General features: G+C 45.1%; 1 protein-coding gene and 1 non-coding gene across 6 annotated transcripts in view; both read left to right on the top strand.

The window, feature by feature from the left end:
- TCF7L1 (transcription factor 7 like 1) overlaps positions 1 to 23,608 on the top strand; it is a 180,071-nt gene that overhangs the window by 62,744 nt on the left and 93,719 nt on the right. The window lies entirely within an intron of this gene.
- LOC123568462 (U6 spliceosomal RNA) lies at positions 10,339 to 10,442 on the top strand. Its single transcript, XR_006691840.1, has one exon. It is a non-coding gene; the product is annotated as a U6 spliceosomal RNA (small nuclear RNA).

Raw genomic sequence — 23,608 nt, 5'->3', positions numbered from 1 at the left:
GTTTGAGACCAGCTTGGTCAACATGACAAAACCCCATCTCTACTAAAAATACAAAAATTAGCCGGGCGTAGTGGTGCACACCTGTAATCCCAGCTACTTGGGAGGCTGAGGTAGGACAATCAGGCTGATAATGAGCCAAGAGAAGAGAAGAAACCAAGTCTGCCAAGAGAAATATCATGAATTTGGACCTTGGAGAATGAAAATTGTAGGAAAAGTAGGCAGGGTGGATGGGCAGGGAAACCCAAAGCATGGTCAGGGGGTCCTCTGAGGATGATGGGGATCCTGTGGGGATGTCTAGATGGGGATCTAAGACTAGTCTAGATGGGGATCTAGACTAAGGCCAGCCAAACCTGAGTCTAGAATTGTGTGCCCCCAGGTGCCCTTGAGCCCAGGGTAAATAGCTGCTGTGATTACAGCAAGCGGCAGTGTGTGCCGTCTCACAGTAAACACTCCAGGAGTGGGTTCTCACAGAAGAATCAGGAGGAAACCCCTGGCATGAGATTTGGAGCGGAATCCCCCTCAGGTTCTTGGGTGGTGGCAGCAGCTGCTGTGGAGTCTCTGTTGCAATCCTTTGGTTCGCAGGCACACTGGTTCAAGTTTAATCACCACAAAAATGCTGCTTTGTGTGAAAATAATACATGAGTAGTCCTTATTGCAAAAGGTTCAAAGCAAACAGAAGGAATACATCAGAGGCCTCTTTCAGCTCCACCCCCTAGTCCCACCACTGAGGTAACAGGTGTGGACAGTTCATCTCCCTACAGTCCTTTTTCACTACGCCCTGTGGCGTAGTGGCTAGGACTACGGGCTTTGGAGCAAAATCATCTGGGTTCACAAACTACCTCCACTACCTACAAACTTTGTAACCTTGAGCAAGTTACCTACCCTTTTTCTATGCCTACGTTTTCTCATCTGTAAAGTCAGGATAATAACAAAATAATCCCGACTGTTATTATCCTGATAGGGTTGTCATGGAGACTGAATGAGTTGGTAGGTGAAAAGAACCAGCACCTGGCACAGTCAGTGCTCAAGAAATGTTAGTGTGCGCGGGATGCTCATGCCTGTAATTGCAACACTTTGGGAGGCTGTGGCAGGAGGATCACTGGAGCCCGAGAGGTCAAGGCTGCAATGAGTTGTGATTGCGCCACTGCATTTCATCCTGGGTGACAGGGCAAGGAGACACTGTCTCAAAAAAAAAATAAGATCTCATTACATATGAAGACAGATTTTCTTGCTGGCTTGCTTGTTTGCTTGCTTTTTTGCTTTCCTTTCTTTCTTTTTTTCCTTCTTTCTTTTTTTGAGACAGGGTCTCACTCTGTTGCCCAAGCTGGAGTGCAGTGGGGGGATCATGGCTCACTGCAGCCTCAACCTCCCAGACTCAGGAGATCCTCTCACTGTAACCCCCAGAGTAGCTGGGACTACAGGGGCACGCCATCACCCTTGGCCAGTTTTTATATTTTTTTGTAGAGATGGGTTCTTGCCATGTTGCCCAGACTGGTCTTGTAATCCTGGGCTCAAGCCATCCTCCTGCCTTGGCCTCCCAAACTGCTGGGATTAGAGGTGTGAGCCACCATGCCTGGCACTATTTTCTTTCTTAAAATCCATAAAAAGAGTCCTACTCTGAATATTTTTATCAGTAGCATTCTTAGTTTTGAGCAGTAAGTATCAGCTGACTGAGATCAGAAAAGGGATTTCTGTAAAGGACATTGGGGTGGTTCCCAGTCTTGCTGGGACGGCTGTGGACTCAAACCATGGAGACCAGGCAGCAGCCCAGTCTGTGGCCACAATAGTCACAAAACCAGAGTGGTGAGGACACTGTGCTGTTGATGTTGCTGGCATTTTTCAGCTTCCAGAGTGGGAGGTGAACCCTGCGTCCTGCCAGGACTCATACGAGAAGCAGGGATTCCTAAATTCAGGACAGGAGTTCAGATGCCAGGAGCAAGTGTATCCCTGAATAGTTTATGATTCATTTGAGCCTTTTATGCCCACATAAAAGATGTCATTCTTAATCTTCTCTTAAAGACAAACTTCACTATATTGCTTAGGCTGGAGTCAAACTCCTGGGCTCAAAGGATCCTCCTGCCTCAACATCCCGAGTAGCTAGGACTATAGGCGCAGGCCACTGCACCCAGCACATATTATTCTGAGCATTTAGAATATGCTCTGCAGCAGTGATTCTCAGCCCAGTGGCACATTGGAATTACCTGGGGAGCCTGATGATTTGGAATGTCCAGGCCGGGCCTGGTGGTGGGTCCCAGCCATCAAGACTTCTTTTTCTTTTTTTTTTTAATTTAAAGAGACAGGGTCTCACTGTATTGCCCAGGCTGGTATTAAACTCTTGACCCCAAGTGATGCTCCCACCTTGACCTCCTAAAGTGCTGGGATTACAGGTGCAAGCCACCACGCCCAGCCCGGAGTTGATAAGGTTCCAGGCGATTCCAGTGTGTAGTCAAGGTCAGTAACCATAGCTTCTAGAGGATAGTGCATTTAATAATCACCTCTATCTTGGGTAGGTGATGTTATTCCGAATTTATACATGGGAAACCAAGCCTGAGAAAGCATTCCTGCCTTGCTTTATGTCACCTAGTAAGTGAGGCATTCCTACTGCCCAGCCCCTTCCCCTGACTGCAGTGACTACTGCTGCCTGCCTGGATGGGGAGGAGGAGCAAGCCTCTTCCTCACCTCCTGGCACTCCCCAGCCACACCAACCTACCGCAGGCCGTCCAAACTCCACCATCTCAGGGCCTTGCCTGCAGGTTTCTCTGCCTGGGTTGGTGTTGCCCTCACTTCTCACTTGGACAGTTTCCGCTCACTGCCCCCAGCCTAAGTGAGGCCTCCTCTTCTTTTTCCTTTGTGATAGTAAAACAGTATGTGCTTGTATATGTATTAATACATTAATCCCAGCACTTTGCAGGGCCGAGGAAGGTAGATCACCTGAGGTCAGGAGTTCGAGACCAGCCTGGCCAACATAGTGAAACCCCGTCTCTACTAAAAATGCAAAAATTAGCTGGGTGTGGTGGCAGGCTCCTGTAATCCCCGCTATTTGGGAGGCTGAGGCAGGAGAATCGCTTGAACCTGGGAGGCGGAGGTTGCAGTGAGCCGAAATTGCACCACTGCACTCCAGCCTGGGCAACAAGAGCGAAACTCTGTCTCAAAAAAAAAAAAAAAAAAAGTAGAAGATTTTGGGAACGGGGCAGCGCAAACAGGCAGAATGTCCGGTAAGGCTCCTTGTGGGACAGTGATGAAAAAAACACCAACAAACACTGATTTAACTAAAGGCTATCCTAAGATCAAAAGGCAGTCTACTAAAAGCCTGTTAGCATTTGCTACCACTTATCTGTGGAAATTAAGATTTTTTTTTGGTTCTTTGAAATCAAAACAAAATTCAAAAGTAAAATGCTAGCTGATGTGGCTGATATAAGATGATATAAGACAACTCTCAATCATCACCATGCCTTTTAGGATGCGGCAAAACACCTTTGTTCTTCTCATGGATTCATCTGATTTTTGTGTTGGAGATTTGCATGAGATTTTGCTCGTTACTGAAAATGTTTCCTCTGCTGAGAGTTTGAGCAAACTCCTGGTTGTGCGGAGTGGCCAGGGTTGGGCTCAGCTGGCCAGGTGGCAGGTGCAAAGCAGGATTCTAGAAGGGAGTCTGCCTGTGGCCTCATAGAGGCAACTTACTTCAGTGAGCAGTGTTGGGTGCCTGAGTGAGGAAGTAGAGGTGGCAGAGGAGGGGTGCAGTGGGGCTGTCAGGGCCGTGTGAGGCTGTCTGCAGGACTCCTCAGAAAGGTTCAGTACTCACGTTCAGCGCAAGGAAAGACAAAGACCTTTATTGCTACAAAGTCGGGTGGGGGACTGAAGTCCTCAGATGGTCTACAGGCTTGAAAACCAAATCAAGTTGACCAACAGCCTTCAGTTACAGTCATGTGGTATTGCTGCGACTTCTGAATTTCCCGTCTGGGGTTTTATTAGCTTTTAGTGAAAGGCGACATTGTGAAGAAACCCAGATTAGAATTCAGCTTATAAAACAGCTGAATGAGAAAGTGGGATAGGGGAGCCAGGAAACTACGTAGAAAATCATTGAGCAATTACTCAACACAATTAAAGCCCAAACACCACCGTCTCATGTGCACTCCTTGAGCTGGCAAGTAGGGAAGTGGGTGCGGTGCCGGAGCCCAGGGAGAGGTATCTGTGGCTCCCTCGCTTCTGGTCTCAGAGGCCTGGAGGGTCCTCTGTTCTGAGCATTTTCCATGGGCAGGGGCTGGTTTCAGGCCCAGACAGACTCCCAAAGCTAAACAAACGAGCAGCCCTTGCTGGCCATGACTTTGCCATTTAGAAATGGCTTTGGGGCTCAGAATGAATGGTGAGCCTAATGCGGACCCAACTGACAGACTTCAGCAGCTTTGGGGAAAGTAATAAAAATGAGCCCGGGAGTTTGAGACAAGCCTGGGCAACAAAGTGAGATCCCGTCTTTACAGAAAATTAGCTGGGTGTGGTGGCACACGCCTGTGGTCCTAGCTATTCTGGAGGCTGAGGCAGGAGGATCGCATGAGCCCAAGAGGTTGAGGCTGCAGTAAGCTCTGTTTGTGACACTACACTCCAGTCTGGGTGGCAGAATGAGACCCTTTCTCAAAAATAAAAAGAAAAAAGAAAATGAGACCAGTAGTGGTCTAGATAAGTGAGCACTTTCGGATGGCTTCCCAGAAATAAGTAAGTGATGTAAACCTCAACTTCCCAGCCCTGTAAAGAAGAAAGGTTTTTTGCGGGGGTAGGAGGAGGTCGGGAGGAGGCTCCATTTCATCAAATCTGAAGGTAGACTTGAGAGTTTATAGTTTTCCCAGACTGTGAGACTCCACCCAGCCTTTCTGTCTCTGCCAGTGCCAGGATGCTACCTGTCCTACCACCTGTGCTGAGCGGGTGTCCCTAATGTCCGTGATGGTTCAGGCTGGAGTAACTAGAAAAAGAACTCAATTAGGTTCCCAAGGAAGAAACTGTAATTCAATCCCTGCCCAGCTCACAATGGTGACCTCAGTATGTGTCTTAGCCATTTTGCATTTAAGATTCTCTGTCTATAAAATGGCAGTCTGCTGATCTTAAAAAAAAATGTGGAAAAGACAATAAAATAAAATCCCAGTTCTACTGAGTTCTAACAGCCAGAAACCATGAGCCATTTAAAATTGTGTTTGTCTCATGTTTATGAGAAAGGATGAAATAACAGATATCTAAACCAACACCAGGGACTCTTTGAAAAGCTCAAATTCTAGGGCAGTGGTTCTCAACTCTGGCTGCACATTAGAATCAACTGGGGAGCTTTTGAAAAACACCAGTCCCCAAACTCCACCCCAGACCAATTAAATCATAATCTCTAGGAAGGAGGTCCAAGCATCTGTATGTTTTTAAAAGCTCCCCGAGTGATTCTAGTGGGCTGCCAGGGTTGGGAGTCATTGTTGGGGTATGCCAGTTGGATATAAAGATTCAGATCTATTTCTAAAATATTATACAAGATAATTTTTTTATTTCTCTAATAGCTGAAAAATACATCTTATTTATTTTTAATTGAGATATAAATCACATACCATGAAATTCATCTTATTAAAGTATGCAATTCAGTGGCTTTAGTATACTCACAGAGTTGCGCAACCACCACCACTCTCTAATTCCAGAAAAAACCCTTAGCTATTAGCAGTCACTCTCCTTTATCTCCTGACAACCACTCTTCTACTTTCTGTCTCCATGGAATTGCCCATTCTAGGCATTTCATCTAATGGAATCGTACAACATGTGGCCTTTTATGTCTAGCTTTTTTCACGTAGCATAACGCTTTCAGGGTTCACCTGTATCATAGCATGTGTCTGTACTTCATTCCATTTTGTTTCTGGATAATATCCCATTGTGTGGATATCCCGCATTTTGTTTGTCCGTTCATCCGTTGGTGGACGTTGGGGTTATTTCCAGTTTTTGGCTATTGTGGACAGTGCTGCTGTGAGCATTCACGTGCAGGTTTTTGTAAGGATGTATGGTTTCAGTTATATTGGGTATACAGTTGACCTTTAAACTATGCAGGGGTTAGGACGCCAACCCCTCCTGCAGTCGAAAATCCATGTATAACTTTCGGATCCACAAAACTGAACTGCTAGTAGCCTACTGTCAATTAACAACTTATTTTGTAAGCTATATGTATTATATACTGTATTCTTACAATAAAGTAAGCTAAAGAAAAGGAAATGTTATTATGAAAACCATAAGGAAGAGAAAATACTGTATTAATACCGTAAATTCACGTTGTCTGTCTACAAGACGAATTGTCTATCTGAAATGACAGGCAACCACACAGCCGCAGACCTCAGTTTCTGGTACACATCAAGCAATTCAACTTTTTCCTGTAATGTCATGACCCTTCTCTTTCCTTGGGAGCACTTTCAGCATCACTAGTGGCACTTCATATGGGGTGCATGGTATTATTCAGGGTTTACAGTATTGCACTAAACACGATGAAAACTACATGAGAACCGCAAGAGATCACTTTTTACTGGAATAAGCAGTTTACTGGAGAGATGAACTGCTCACATAGAGATCACTAGCATCTAGCTGTTGGATACCTGTGACACTTGAGTTCACAGCAGTAGCAACAGGAGGTGGCTATGAAATTATTACAGTAGTGGCCAGGTGCGGTAGTTCACGCCTGTAATCCTAGTACTTTGGGAGGCCAAGACAGGTGCATTACCTGAGGTTGGGAGTTCAAGACCAGCCTGGCCAACATGGTGACACCCTGTCTCTACTAAAAAATACAAAAAATTAGCTGGTGCAGTGGTGCGTGCCTGTAATTCCAGCTACTCAGGAGGCTGAGGCACAAGAATTCACTTGAACCCAGGAGGCGGAGGTTGCAGTGAGCAGAGATCACACCACTGCACTCTAGCCTGGGCTACAGAGTAAGACTTCGTCTCAAAAAAAAAAAAAAGGCAAAAACAAAAAAATTATTACAGTCATACAGTATGTACTGTATTTAATTTTATGCAGTGATTAATATTGCATCTTTGTTTACATTTCTCTTGACTATAAATGGTGCCATGTACAGTCTGTTTGTGCAAAAGTTTTGATAAATTTTAGTGTTTTATAATAGATTTATGGTAGTAAATGATAAAATAGACTAGTATGTACATATATTTTATGCATTCATGACATGTCTTTTTCTTAATTTTTTCAACATTTCTAGGCTACATAGTTTACAAGTTTTTCCAAATTGTCACAAATCTCCAAAAAATGTTCCAACATATTTATTGAAATAAATTCACATATAAGTGGATCTACAAAGTTCAAACCTGTGTTGTTCAAGGGTCAACTGTATATCTAGGAGTGGAATTGCTGGGTTGCACGGTCACTTTATGTTTAACCATTTGAGGGGCTGCCAGCCTGTTTTCCAAAATGGCTACACCGTTTTACATTGCCACCAGCAGTGTATGAGGGTTCCGGTTTCTCTGCATCCTCATCAACACTCGGCATTATTTTCTGTCCTTTTGACCATAGCTATCCTAATGGATGTGAAGTGGTATGTCATTGTGGTTTGGTTTACCTTTTCCTGATGCCTTATGATATTGGGTACCCTTTAATGTATTTATAGGCCATTGTTAAGTCTTTTCTAGATAAATGTCTATTCATGTCTTTTGACATTTTATTTATTTATTTATTTATTTATTTATTTATTTATTTTATTTTATTTTTTTGAGATGGAGTCTTACTCTGTCACCCAGGCTGAAATGCCGTGGTGTGATCTCTGCTCACTGTAACTTCCACCTCCCAAATTCAAGTGATTCTCCTGCTTTAGCCTCCTGAGTAGCTGGGACTACAGGCACATGCCACCACGCCCGGTTAATGTTTTGTATTTTTAGTAGAGACGGGGTTTCACCATGTTGGCCAGGCTGGTCTCTAATCCTGACCTCAAGTGATCCTCCCGCTTTGGTCCCCCAAAGTGCTGTGCTGGGATTACAGGCATGAGCCACCATGCCCAGGCTCTTTTGACCTTTTAAAATTGAGTTATTTATTTTTTATTGTTGAGTTGCAAGAGCTCTTTCTTTATATATTCTGGGTACTAGATCCTTATTAAATACATTATTTGCAGATACTGTCTCTAATTCTGTGGATTGTCTTTTCACTTTCTTCATAGTATTCTTTGAAGCACAAAAGTTTTTAATTTTGATGAAGTCTAATTTAGCTATATTTTCTGTTATCATTTGTGCCTTAGGTGTCATATCTAAGCAACCACTGCCTAGTCCTGGGTCATAAAAAATATGTCTTTAATTTCTTCTAAGAGATTTATAATTTCAGCTCTTAGAGATCTTTGATCAATTTTGAGTTAATTTTTACATACAGTGTTAGGTAGATTTTATCACCCCGAAAAGGTAGGAGTCCTGCTTCATTCTGTGCGAGATAACTTGATCATACTAGAATATTGGAGCAGGCCATGGGGCTTGGGAGCTCCAGTCCCTTATTGTAATGGTGAGGCATGTTAGGTGCTGTGAGGTTCAATTGAGAGATAAACACTGACTCTAAGGGCCTATTTGAACCTAAAGTACCTCCTAACTCTTATGAAAGGTTAAAGTGTGTTCTCCATGGTTTCTATGTTCAGTCAATTTTAATAGCATTTCTAACATTGGGAAGCTAGAACTGATTTCTGAGGTATTATGTGTATCTTAACACCAGATTAATGAACATGACCAGAACATTGCATGACTCTATCACAGGTGAGCTGCCAACTCACTGTCATATTTTTAAAAATCTTAATTCTTTGGTAGATAACCAAGATTAGTTGAAATGCAAGTTCGGATTATGGATACATCAGACTCAGCTAAATGGAAAATGTATACCATAGAAGAAAATAAATTCCAGCCAGGCATGGTAGCTCACGCCCGTAATTCCAGCACTTTGGGAGGCCAAGGTGGAAGGATCACTTGAGGCCAGGAGTTCAAGACCAGCCTGAGCAACATAGCAAGACCCTGTCTCTACAAAAAAATTTAAAAATTAGCCAGGCATGGTGGTATGTGCCTGTAGTCACAGCTACTCAGGAGGCTGAAGTGGGAGGATCACTTGAGCCCAGGAGGTCGAGGCTGCAATGAGCCATGTTCACACCACTGCACTCCAGCCTGGGTGACTGAGACCCTGTCTCAAAAAAAGAAAAAAAAAAAACACACAAAGAAGAAAGAAAAGGAAGGGAAGAAGGGAAGAAAGTAAGTTCTAAATAGATTAAAAAGAAGTTTTAAAAAATTAAAAGATACCTTTAAGAGTTTTGAAAACGATGTTGAAGCATCCTTTATTATAAAAGCCACCGCAAGTGATAATGATGTGATAATAGACCAAAAGAACGCAAGGGAAATCTTCTAAACAGACTCATACTATACAGGGAGGGGCAGTTTGGAAGGGGAGTTAGATCCCTACCTCATGCCACACTCAAAATATATCAACTGAATGAAAGATTTATTTCATTATTCTTTTTACATTTAATAAAGAGGTGCTTGCTAATGGAAGTAAAAAATTCAAATAGTACAAGTAAAATGAAATTCTTCCTTGACTTTCTTTTCCCCTCTCTGCCTAGCTCCACTGTACTCTCACTGCTATTTGGTGTGTGTTCTTCCTGGCTGATTTGAATATATACATATACAACTACTATGTATTATTTTGTGTATTTTTTAACACAAAGAAGATTCTGTTCTTTCTATTTGGTAACTTGCTTTTCCCCCCACTTAATAAGGTATCTCAGAGACCTTTCCAGATCAGTACATATGGGCTTACCTCATTCTAATTAGCCACTGTGTTGTATTCCATAGTAGAGATGTACCTTGTAAGCATTCCCATATTGGTAGACATGTTAAGAAAAAAAGAACATACTTGAACACACCTTTGTATGCCCAAACTAGTCTTTCTCCAGTATAGATTCCTAGTAGCAGATTTACTGGGTCTGATGGTATGTGTGCATTTCATTTTATTGTATTTTTTAGAGGCAGGGTCTTACCTTGTTGCCCAGGCTGGACTTGAACTCCTGGGCTTAAGCAAACCTCCCACTTCAGCCTCCCAAGTAGTTGGAACTATAGGCACATGTACCATGCCCAGCTAGCATTTTAAATTTTAATAAATTCTGCCAAAATACCATCCAAAAAAAGGCTTGGTGAAATTACAATTTTATGAATAGTATGGGAGTGATACCCTTGCCAACTTTTTAAAAATTTAACTTAATCCAATGGGCATAAATTATACTTCATTTAAAATTTTTTTTAATAAGCAGAGAAAAAACTTGTAGAAGGTATTATTTAGTTTTTTTTCTTTAGTCTATACACAGAAAACTGCCTGGGGCTCTCTTTGACAGCACATATACTAAAATTGGAACAGTACAGAGATTAGCATGGCACCTGTGCAAGAATGATGCACAAATTTGTGAAGCATTTCATATTTTAAACAACGTACTTAGAGATAGAAAAGAGAAAATTACCTAGAAGTGGAATGAGATTAGGAGAATTAGAAGGATTAGTTAGAATTTTTTCTAGTTAGAATTTTTATTTTCTAAATTGAAATTCTAGTTTCAAGTTGTTTTAAAATAATACAGTTTTAATTTCAAGCTGTTTTAAAGTAATAAATGTATATTGCTTTTGGAACTTGAAAAAGAATAAAGATTTTTTTTTTTTTTTTTTGTTGAGACGGAGTCTCGCTCTGTCGCCCGGGCTGGAGTGCAGTGGCCGGATCTCAGCTCACTGCAAGCTCCGCCTCCCGGGTTTACGCCATTCTCCTGCCTCAGCCTCCCGTGTAGCTGGGACTACAGGCGCCCGCCACCTCGCCCGGCTAATTTTTTGTATTTTTTTTAGTAGAGACGGGGTTTCACCGTGTTAGCCAGGATGGTCTCGATCTCCTGACCTCGTGATCCGCCCGTCTCGGCCTCCCAAAGTGCTAGGATTACAGGTTTGAGCCACCGCACCCGGCCATAAAGATATTTTTAAAAGAAAAATAAAGCCCTCTTGCAACATAATTTGTGTTGCATTTTCTCTCAGTGCTGAGCAGGCCTAGAGTTGAAGGTGGCAGGTGAACTGTATATTAAAAGCCTTTGTCTTCCAGCAGTAGCAATACTGTATTTCTGTATGGCCAATTGTCAACAAAAGCCTGAGCATTTTGTGTCTTGAAACGATGGACTCATGTGCAGATAGATTGTTGTGTGCATCTGCACTCCCGGCCTGTTCATAGAAGACTTCCAGGGCAGCAAGCAGAAATGCTCGTCAGCCCACATTCTTATTTATTTATTTATTTATTATTATTTTTAATACAGAGTCTCACTCTATTACCCAGGCTGGAGTGCAGTGGTGCAATCTTGGTTCGCTGCAGCCTCCACCTCCCGGGTTCAAGCTGTCCTCCCGCCTCAGCCTCCCAAATAGCTGGGATTACAAGCCTGCTAATTTTTGGATTTTTTTTAGTAGAGTAGGAGTTTCACCACGTAGGCCAGGCTTGTCTCGAACTTCTGACCTCAAGTGATCTACCTGCCTTGGCCTCCCAGAGTGTTGGGAGGCGTGAGCCATTGCACCCGGCCTCCACATTCTTGATTCTAGTTGCTCAAGCAGTTTTCTCCACTCCTGTGCCTCTTTAAAGCAGTGGACATGATGTAAAAATTGAATGTTACCACTTTAGTTGGATCCTGAAGATGGGTAATTCATTGATAAGGACTATCATCCACTTGGATGCTTTCTTCAGAGTCCTGTCACCAAGAACGGATTGGCAGTCCACTCTGTAATTCACAGCATGCCTTTATTACTGACAAAGTTCCAAGTGAAGGGAACTGTTAACTGGGACTGTTAACTCCCTCTTGTTGGGCTCCTGTACCCTGTCTGCAGGGGCTAGGGCCAATAGCCATGATGAGAAATGAGCACACGTGGCTCAAGAACAGAGCTTGTGATTTGCCCATTGGTACTGAGTCCGCTTTGATGGGAAGTCAGTGGCAATTCTTCCACCTACACATCACTGACCTTGCCTTGTTGTTGGCCATCTTGTGTGTTGGCTCTTGACCAGAGAGGCTCTGCAGTCACTATTTGGGGCTGTTTGACCGCAAAGTATGTCAATGGGTTAGTGGTTTTATGCCAAGGTAAGATTCTGATAGAAGGCAGTTAAGGTGGTAGTGTAAAAGCGAGGAACAATCATGGTTCTTCTTGAATACAAAACAGTGTTCTCTGCCACTAATTGATTGACTGCGAAGTCCCAGCCTCCAGGATGGGTACTCTTTGTAAGTCATGATTTCATTTAATTTTCCAAAAAGTCCATCCCACGACCTGTAGTCTCACAGCTAGCATGTGACCAACACTGTATTGAGAGTGGGGTTTATGCTAATCCAGACTCAGCAAGATCTTGACTAACTGGGACCCTTTCATCTCATCCAACATATTTTAGGGGTCTCCTATGGGCCAGGCACTGGTCCTGGTGCTGGAAGTCCAGAGATAATGCCTCCCTTCAAAGAGTTTCTAGTTCAATAAAGACAGCCTCATTTAATCAAAAGTGTTGCACGTACTATACTTTTAGGAGAAAATTAATCCCAGGAAACAAACGTCTTAGGAGATATTTTACTCTAGGGAAAAAAGATAATCCAGTCTTTTAAGGATTTGTTTTTAGGATGATACACATTAAATCATTCTCCTGAATGTGAATGTTGACACCACTCTCTGGTCAGAAATGTCATTCAGAACAACAGTGTGAAGGGACTTTCATGGTATTCTGTTGCCCAAAGTGTTTCAGCTATGTTTACTCCTCAACCAAGATTTTTCTCAGACACTCAAGAAGCATCTTCACATCTTCATTGATGCAGAACAAATAGGAATTTAAACCCACATTTTCATAGTTGATTTTAGTACTCTTTTATAATCAGTGTAGGAGCAAACATTTTAAGTTTGTTCATCCCTTCTATAAATCTTGTAAATAAAGTTGATACTTGCATGTCACTGATGAATTCACTTCCAAGTTACCACCTGCGACCTACCATGCACACAGAGCAGTGGTTGCTGGCAGGTGTGGTCTGACCCTTCTTGTCTTTCACACCACTTTGTCCCTTGTCACAACCAGCAAGCTCCGCCCACTGCACCTGCCCGCATCCTGTGTGCTCTGCACATCCCTGATTCCCTAATTGTACACAGGTTCCTCCTTTTTTCTTTCTCATGGCACCCTTGGGCACTTATCCGAAACATAGCTTTGTATTTTTTTGTACACACAGCTGCCTGCTAGCTGTCCCTCCAAGAGCAAATACTGTGTCTGTTCTCTTCACCCATGTATAAAATGGTCATCATGGTGCCTCACTCATCATTAGTTTTTACTAAAGGGTGGGTAGATGGAACGTGAAAGGGTAGGTGGGTGGCTGGATGGACAGATGGAATAGTTCTTTCACCAAATAGAGATGGCCCCTAACTTATGATGGTTTGACTGAACAATTTTTTGATTTTACGATAGTCCTGAGGTAAAACACATTCAGTAGAAACCATACTTCAGTGCCATATTCAACAGATTACATGAGATATTCAACATTATTATTAAAAAGGCTTTGTGTTAGGCGTTTTTGCCCAACTGTAGGCTAATGTAAGTATTCTGAGCACGAGTAAGGTAGGCTAGGCTAAGCAATGATGTCTGGTAGGTTAGTTCTATTAAATACATTTTTTTTTTTAGACAGAGTCTTTCTCTGTCGCCCAGGCTGGAGTGCAGTGGTGCCATCTCGGCTCACTGCAAACTCCGTCTGCCGGGTTCACGCCATTCTTCTGCTTCAGCCTCCTGAGTAGCTGAGACTACAGGCACTCGCCACCATGTCTAGCTAATTTTTTGTATTTTTAGTAGAGATGGGGTTTCATCATCTTAGCCAGGATGGTCTCCATCTGACTTCATGATCCGCCCGCCTCAGCCTCCCAAAGTGTTGGGATTACAGGTGTGAGCCACCATGCCTGGCCTATTAAATGCATTTTTGACTTAGTATATTTTCAACCTACAATGGGTTTATCAGGATGTAACCCCATTGTAAGTGGAGGAACATCTGTACTTGAGTATGGGGTACTTTCTAGTACTGGCCTGTTGCAGTGAATCAGATGTCACCTCTCAAGTCACCTTCCGGCAGGGGGGAGAGATATATGTGTACAGCGTGTCAGGTGGGGATGGGCACCACGAGCAAATAGAGCAAGTAAAGCAGAGTAAGGCAGGTAGAGAGAAGAGGTGGGGATATTGTTGTGCATGTGTGTCAGGAAGGGCCTCATGGAGAAGGTGATATTTGAGCAGAGACCCGAAAGAAGTGAAGGGATGAGCCATATCTGATTCATGGCTAAATTCTCACTGTTCCGTGTTTTCAGAGTGAATTCTATCCGTGTGTCTATCTTGTCTCACGGTGCAGTTTTAGTTTTTGCCACACATCTAAAACTAAATACACCAGGTTTAGTGGAGGAGGGTCCCTGGGAGGATGGGAATGGGAGCTGCCTCTTTTTGTGGAAGGGACAATTCCAGAGTGGGAAAAAGATATTTATGGGCCACATTTTTTATATCTCCAATTTACTTTTTATTGTCTTGAGGAAGTAATAGATCTTTGAAAATGTACATTTTTTTAACTTCTCTTCAGAGACAATATGAAATTAATAAGAACAAGATTACTTTACAAAACATTCTGGGCTTGGCAGGTTCAGCCTCATTTATATGTCATTGATTTCTTTACATTTTTCTCTGCATCTGTTGTAGGATTTTACAGGAGTCATAGAATAATGGGGTCAAATATTTCTCTTAATCTGAAAGGCGCCACATGAAAACAGGGTGGTCTGGTTGTAAGCGTTTCCTCCAAGTAGGACAGACGAATGTTACATATCCAATTCAGGTAGCAGGCAGGCTGTTTCCGATTGCCAGGAAGGCCCTTAGAACAAGCTGGCCTTCGTAAGTTAGGCTAGAGAGCGAATGAGGCAGTATATCTCTAAGCAGTAGCCCAAAGAGGAAAGTGATTGCTGTCTCCAATGGAGGAATCACAAAGGTGTGGAGGCCTGAGTGATATGTTCGCCTTCCTTTGCCTGCAACTGTGGACACAGTTATATGTGAGGCAGTGGCACTTGTCCTATTCGGGTACATGCATGAGATGGAAAGGCTTAGCTGATCATTCTGTAGCCCTTTCCAAACTGGGTGTTTCAGTGGCAGTGCCAGTACTTGCTGGGAATCCTCCTGCTTTTCCTGTGGGCTGCCCATTGCTTATGCTCTGAAAAGGCAGTTTGAAACCTCAGTGTCCTAAGGAGCATCTTGGGTGAGAAGAGATTGGGAAACTACACAGAAGATGCTCAGAAACTTCAAACCTGGAAAATGCCAGGGCTGTAATTCTCAGAGTGTGGTCCCCAGACTCCTGATTCAGAATCATCACAGGTGCTTGTCGAAATGCGGACTCCTGGGCCCGTTCCAAGGCACAGAAGGTGCAGCATTGGAATTGAGGGGCTGTCTCCCAGGGCTGACACGCACATACATGCAGGCAATGGGGAGCGACATCTTTGCATAGAAACCCACTGAGGCAGCTGTTGCATTTCCTGATTATGAGGTGATTTATTTCCTCTAAAAATGTGTCCTATCACCCCTTCCCAGGGAGTCTAATTTAGCAGATCTGGGGTGGTTCCAGACAGGGAAATCAGATAGAATATTAATGAATTAGGAAACTGTTTTCATTTTTTAGCAGGGAGATCTATTTGAGACATGGGTGTCTCTTGGTAAAATATAAGGCAATTGGATCTCCATATTCTTAGAATCTTGGCAAAGAGAAGGATTCAAAGGGCCCCACTTAGGTTGTGCCCATGGGGAGCTGGATATAGTCTTCACAGGTCAGTGCTGATTCAGCAGTATTTCTTGAGCCCCAGCTCTGGGTGAGGCCCCATGGGGAACACTTCCAGCCATGCTACCATTAACTGGCTCCTTGTAGTAACCCAGCTGTGCATTTCCCCTTGCCTGCTCTGAGAGGCCTCGCTCCTGCCTGGCCCCTTCCCCACACTCATGGGCATCCGCATCTCCATTCTACCTTCTGCCCTGCTGGGGAGGCTGAGGGCCCAGCACAGTTATGGCCCCTGGCTGGAGCCCTGTAGTTTCTCCCCTCGGCAGGCATCTCCACTAGAGCCATGGGGTTGGTGCTAGGTAGACAAGTGTGAAGGGCTAGGAGAGGGGGACAGGTTTTGCATTGGCACAGTAGCCAAGACGACAAAGGTTGGAAAAGAAAAGGTAAAACTATCACAGTTTGCAAATGTCTACCTGGAAAACCCAAGAGAGTCAAGTGAAAACCCATCATAGCCAAGACTCGTCCAGGGGAGGAAGAGGTTTCACCAGGCTGTTGAAGGGAAGTTTCAGAAAATAGTGTGGAGGGAGAGCTGGGTTCATCCAAGTTGTTCCCAGCCCTTTGTCCTTGTCTGTTAGGACCTCTTTCTTCCATGGGGAGTGGCAAAGGAGTGGCGACTTAGTGTTCTAAATAATAACACGGTCATTTCCAGAGTACTTGCCATGTGCCTGGCATCGTTCTAAACATGGGTATCAACTAGTTTAATCCTCACAACAGCCCTGTGAGGTGGCGATTTCGGTCAGCATCACCTCATTACCTCCACATACAGGGAGGGAAAATGAAGTATGGAGAATTGAGGCAACCTGCCCAAGGGTCACATAGCTAACAGGCGGCAGAGCCCAGGAACCTGCATGAGGCACCACCCACACTGCACTGCCTCCTGTCACACAGCAGGATGGGTCTGTCTCCCAGAGGCACCTTGACTTCTGCACTCATAAAACAGGCCACACAGTAGGGATTCAGTACACATTGTTGAATAGCTTTCATCTCTAGGGCAGTTTTCTGTCTTCAAGGCAAACAGTGGCCTGAGAGCTGTGAGAATTTAGGTATCCAGGGATCCAACTGCTTTCTTATTTACTGAGAGATAGGCATGTCTCTGGTGAGATCCTGCCAAACATAAACTCCTCCTTATTAATAAATTTAGGAATTGTCTGGAACCACCAACATGGAGACTATCAACAATATTTACATCAGTTCTCTGAGCTGAAAGGTGTGTGCACAGCACTGCCCCTGATGTCTGTGACTTTCAGTCAGAGACTTAACTTCTCTGATCTTCAGATCTTCACTGGTTTAAAAAGAAAGAGCTGGGTCAGTATTACCAACCTCAACAGGTCATTATGAGGATTAAATGAGACAACACATGGGAAGGGTGTCATCCAGTGCTGGCTCGTAGTGGGGTCTCCATGAAGGTAAGTCTCTCCCTGTGCCTCCCAGGAGGGCCAACAGCTATGTGGGATTTCACAAAACATTGATGCATTATAGGACCTGCTCCCTGCTCTCACCTAGCTTATAATTTAGGCAAGAAGAGTTTCTGAAACCACAGACATAGAAATCATAATTCCAGGCCACAGCAGGGGAGACCCCACATGGCAGTGCCTGGTCTGGTCTTTCGAGCAGGCATGACCTGTGCCCATGGGCCCAAATCCCTTGTAGCTGTGATTTGGGGCAGGAACAGTGATTTTACAAAGTTAAAAAAAAAGTCATGTAAAAATCCAGACTTTCAGCCAGGCATGGTGGCTCATGCCTGTAATCCCAGCATTTTGGGAGGCCGAGGTGGGTGGGTCACCTGAGGTCAGGAGTTCAAGACCAGCCTGGCCAACATGATGAAACCCTGTGTCTAGTAAAAATACAAAAATCAGCTGGGTGTGGTGGTATGCGCCTGTAATCCCAGCAACTTGGGATGCTGAGGCGGGACAATCACTTGAACTTAGGAGGCAGACGTTGCAGTGAGTTTAGATCACACCATTGCACTCTAGCCTGGGCGACAGAGCAACACTTCATCTTTAAAAAAAAAAAAAAAAAAAAAAAATCCAGACTTCTAGCCTGTCTTGAAAAATCAGGCGTTATGGCAAGAATGGGCTCAAATTCCTGCTTGGTAACAGTCAGCAGCCCCCACATGGGCTGTTGCCACCCCTCCTGCAGAGCTCTGTGGTGTGTCTGGGCTAAGAGTGGGGCTAGGTTCAAACCCTGGACCCACCACTTACCAGGTGGCATGACCTCAAGCAGGTTACCTGACCTCTTCTGTGCGTCTGGGCAGCGGCAGTACCTATGTCCTGATCTTGTTGTGGGGATTTGCTGAGCTTCGGTCTGTGTAAAAGGCCAGAAGCACCTGATAATCATTATTGTGGCTGCTGTTATTATCTTGACTCCTCTCTGCCCAACCCTGGGAAGCATTCATGTGCTTGCTCTGTGGGTTGGAAGAAGGAAAGCTCATCGCAGCCTGGGGATTGATGGATTTTTTAGAGGAGCTGTCTTGAATTGGGCCTGAACTGCCTGAGGGAAGAGCCATGCTAGGCAGGGGGACAACAAAAGTAAAAGCGCAGAGGTGGAAAGTGTGCACCATGTCAAGTGGCTGTCAGCAGAGTCCTTTTATGACTGTTAAGGGGTTTTCTTTTGTTTCTGTGTGAGTTGCAGATGGGTTTGGGCCTTGGTGCATGTCAGTGTCTTGGACCCCTGAGGAAGGATGTCATCACCCCCAGGTTGGGCATGCACAGTCTTCTTTAGGACAGCGAGATTAACCCGCTCAGCAGGCTGTGGGCAGGGTCATTGTGGGGTCCAGACAGAGACGTGGGGAGGGTCAGAGGACCCTTCTGTGTCATTACAGGAGTGGGAAGTGGAATGGCCCCAAGATGTCCCCTGGGACTCGACCATGACAAAACCTTGTCCCTCAGCAGAAGAGAATCTAGAAAATCTATCTGGCGAAGTCCTGGAAGTGGGTGAGGTGTGGGGTGGTGTAAGAAGGGGTTGTGCAAGACTGGACTGGTGACCCAAGGGAGGCCCAGAAGACGCCTTGAAGGGGAGCACAAAGATGGGGAGGAGAAGCCTCCAGTTTCCCTGTGGCTGGAGCAGGGGAGGGTTTGGGGGCCAGGTGCATGAATGGACCCCAGCTCCTTTTTGGGTGGGAGCAGCCATGACAAGGGACTGTATTAAACTTCGAAATGCAGAACTCTAGAGCAGCCTGTGTCTATGCTGATTTTAAGTTCTGAATTTTCTGGTGGTCCTTATTATAGGTAATGAGACATATTCCCCACAAATTGGTAATATCCTATAATTCTACAGTTTCCACATCCCAATGACACCTCTCTGATTGTCTCACACTTAGAAGTAATACCCAAAAATAGCCTTTGAGGAGTCCCATGCCCTGGGGTTTTATTTGGAAGGTAAGGTCACTGTATTTATGTATCAGCCACAAATACTTGAATGAGAATGAAAATTCCTAAGGATTTGCCATTTCCGGCTGATGGCACTAGATCCCTTGGAAATGTCCCATGTCATAATATGCCAACACATTTAGAATTTTCAACAGTCATGGAAATAAACAGGTGCTTGGGGCAGCTAAAAATAACCACCCTGGGAAGTGAAACTGGGGCAGTGCCAAGGAGCTAAGGTGGGCAGTACTGCGCTTTCGGGAGAGGTCAAGACTGTGGAGAGAAGGCCAAGAAAAGAAAATTCTGCCCATGACCCTCCCAGCACCCAGGAGTGTGTTTTCTTTTCTCAGAATCTCTCTCCGATGTGCTAGCTCTTTTTGTGTCATCTCAACTGAAACATCTCACAGCTCCAACCCACTGCCCCCATATCTTGCATAGCTTTCTGTCCAGATTTCTGAATTAAAGACTAGATCCAGAGAGTGTCCCACTGTGCATGGATGGGGGGCTTCCTCTTGCCCCAGTGAGATGCTCCTGCTGCCATTCTCACCCCGGAACACCCCTGACTTAGCCACCGAGGACCTCTGGGGTGGTGAGAGGCGCAAGGGATGATCGGGGAGTGCTGTGCTCAGCAGCCTGAACTGTGTCAGGGAGCCCAGGCATTCCAGCCCGTGTCATCCTCCCCCTCCTGTGAAGAGCCATAGCCACATCCTCCATGCCCTGCTGCACTTCCTGAGGAGTGAAAGATGGTGGCTGTCAGCATGTCAAGGATGACGGGTGGCAAGAGGGGTAAACACAGCTTGTTACTACCAGATTCGATTACCGGGTGATGCTCGAAGACAAATGGCCTGGGGCCTCTCTGCCCCTTGAGGGCAGGGGCAGTCTTAGTCACCAGGAGCAGGGTCCCGTGAGGAGGCGTTAGGGATGTTGTGGAATAATCTCCCAAAGCCAGTGCCAGTCGATAGGACTAGTTGTGTTATCTCGAGTTTTCATTGTTGGTAGTTTTGAATTGGGAGCCGTGATTTGACCCTGAGAATAACCAAAACTGTACAAAAGACATGTATATTCAAAACAAGAAACAATAAGGCTCAAAAACAGAACTGTCTATGGTGATAAAGGTTAGAGTAGGAGTTACCTTGGGGGCAGAGGAATGTTGGCTGGGACAGTATATGCAAGAACCTTCTAGAATGGTTCTGGAATGTTCTGTATCTTGATCTGATGGTGGTGACACAAGTTTATACAGATGTATTAATTGAGCTGTACATTTAAGATGTGGGGAATTGCTCTGAACCTATTCTAGTAGCGGGGGCTCCCCGAGTTTTAAAAAAGATGTGTACGTTTTACTGTATACATACTATATCTCAGTGAATAAGTAACAATAAAGAAAAAATATGCATAAAGGTGGACTGTGAACAGAGACACCTTGGCAGTATTTGAATAACTTAGCTTTTACCATATTTGGAGTTTGCTGTCCCCTGGTCCTAGGTGCTAAAAACCTGATTTGGTTCAGTCCGGACATTTAAAACACCAGCCAGCGATGGAGAGTAAAATAATGGCAAGTCTCTTCCTACTTTGACCATCAAAAGAGTAATTTGGAAACTCCAGCCCTGTGCCCTGAAACCAGAGTCTGTCCATCCCTCTACAATTAGATGAGCTTCCTGGGGCATCAAGGTCAAGCAGATCCAGCTCTGAATTGCTGTTCTGCCACTTTAACACCAGGATCTTCTAAAAAACAGTTGCCCTCTCTCAGGTTCCGTTTCTTTGTGAATTGGGTGAACTCTTGAGTGTTCTTTAGCAAAGGAGTACCTGTAACATGCTCCGCCCAGTGGTGAGTCCGTAGCAAGTGATCAATAAATGCTAAAGATGCTGATTGTCATTGTCGCTACTATCACGAAATTGTGCAGCGTTCCAGGGAACTCCAGGGAGCCACATACCCTCGCCAGTGATGTACCTCTACAATGGCTTCAACAAACAGTTCCCACACGATGCAACTTTTCCTACAGTTGGGCGTGCTCCAGGGTGCACAGGCCCCCTCTGGCTTGGCAGGATGGCTTGGCTGGAGCCTGTGCTGGTTCTCAGAGCGGGAGCATGGTCGAGTTGGCCAACAGTGTACCCACGTTGAAGCAGCTGTGCCGAACATCTGGCTCTGATTAGAGCTGGGAATGGCCGGGGGTGGGAGCACTGTGATTTATAGATTGCTCCTTTGGCTGTAAATCCCATCTGTAATTGTGACTTCTCTGTCCCTAATTGTTTGCAGAGAAGAGCGGAGCTCAATGGCTTACAATCCCTGGCAGGGCCCAAGGCTGCTGAGGGGGAGGGATGGTGGTGGTGGTGAGGTTTGTTGCTAGGACACGGCTGTCTTTGTTTTGGTCCCTGCTCAGCAGTGTTTTTAAGGCCCTGTATACATTTCTCTGTATTGTTAATGTAATTTGTTCAGGCAGTGAACAGCCAAGTTCAGCCGAAGGAATCCGATACTCATAACAGAAACACCAGAGGCCAGGTTTTTGTGGTCAAATTAGGGTTTTGAGGCCTCTGAAGAGAATGAAATGTTGGCGCTGGGCGGGGGGACAATCTCCCTTTCTCCTCTTGTGCTGATGCTGGCCTGGGTTCAGCTTCCTTGAGGAGCTTGGCTTTGGGGCACCAAGTCCACTGCATTCAGGGCTGTGTTAGGTGGGGAGCCCGGCTGCCCTTCTCCGAGAAAGGGAATGCAGATTTTATTCAAAAGGGAAGAAAGAGCGCTAACAAAGTATGAGCAAGTTTGGGCCCTGCCTGCCCAGCCTTTCCTTCCCCCTGGCTCTGGGCAGCATTTCCCCCCTCCCCCACCCCGCATCACTTGACTGGTGAGGAAATAATAGCTGGGCTCTGTTGAGAAGGTATGTGACTGTGCAAAATGCAATTTGCCCGTTTCCGCTGCCCATGAAGACCCGACAGCCCACTTGCCATCTGGGAACCTCGCGCCCTGCTGTGCTTGGAGTTTTCGGAAACGATGGATTCCAAACAACTTCCAGTGAGCGGTTGGTGATATTAAGTTAACTCAGTTCATCTTACCCTTTTTATTTTGCCTCAGAAAGTAAAATAAGGTAGAAACAAACATACCAGCCCACAAACATTTCCATGCTTCCTTTTGCTTCTAGAATGCGTATGTTGGGAAATTAATCAGACCAACGTTAGCCCCTTCCTCCCAGCCCTGGAAGAATGCCTGGTGTGCATGCATCCCTCTCTCCAGTTAGCAATTACCAAACACCTTCTGTGGTTACCAAGGAGAGCGTGATAGGGTCCCAGCCCTCCAGAGCTTACAATGTAAGAGAACAAACAGGAACATGAGTCTTTACAATACCTGCGATGAGTGCCAACAAAGTGGAATAAAATGTCACCTGAAATACTTGAGAAAGGGGCTGCTCAAGCTTGGAGAAGGAGGCAGAGGCTTTGGGGAGATGTTTGATCTGAGTCTTGCAGGAGAGAGTCCAAGCATGGGTTCTAGTACTACCTGGATGCAAGCCTTCCTCTCCCTGTGTCCCAGCAAGGAAGAGTTGCCTTCTTAATGACCCCATTCATTGTCCCCAGAATGTGGTGATTTACCAGAAGTCTTCGGAGGCAAGCCATCTCCAATTCAGAAGGGGAATCCCACGTGTGTGTTGAATATGAGGCATTGTTTAAGACACCTCCAGCCCTCACCACATTGGCAAACTAGGAGTGTCAACTTGAAACAAGTGTATACATTATGGCCATTTTCTTTTTTTTTTTTTTTTGAGACGGAGTCTCACTGTGTCGCCCAGGCTGGAGTGCAGTGGCGCGATCTCAGCTCACTGCAAGCTCCGCCTCCCGGGTTCACACCATTCTCCTGCCTCAGCCTCCGAGTAGCTGGGACTACAGGCGCCCGCCACCACGCCCAGCTAGTTTTTTGTATTTTTAGTAGAGACGGGGTTTCAGCGTGTTAGCCAGGATGGTCTCGATCTCCTGACCTCGTGATCCACCCGCCTCGGCCTCCCAAAGTGCTGGGATTACAGGCTTGAGCCACCGCGCCCGGCCTATTATGGCCATTTTCACTCCACAACAAATGTTTGTAAGTGGCCACCTAAGCCTGTGAACTTCCTAACTTTGATAATTACAAATGCGAGGTAGATAAGATTGAAGCAAACCTGGCAAGTTATACTGACTTGCAGCTGAAGCACTCTGAGAAACAGAACAATTTGTTCACAGAAGAAGGAAATCAAGGTATTCTACACTCTTAATTTCCAAGGTCTTTGTTTAAAGTGAATGAGTTCAAAAGAGGGAAGACACATTCTGCTCACGTTTGATGTCACTCACTACTCATGTCGCAGTATTGGAGAGTCAGAGCCTGTGTCCCAGCTTCTTCCCATGGGCACCGTGCTCTTAAGCCGTAGAGACTCGGATGTTCCACTGCCGACCA

The sequence above is a fragment of the Macaca fascicularis genome, chromosome 13, assembly GCF_037993035.2.
Source record: "Macaca fascicularis isolate 582-1 chromosome 13, T2T-MFA8v1.1".
Classification (NCBI taxonomy): Eukaryota; Metazoa; Chordata; class Mammalia; order Primates; family Cercopithecidae; genus Macaca; species Macaca fascicularis.
Note: the sequence above shows the minus strand (reverse complement) of the source record. Positions and strands in the feature narration are given on the sequence as shown.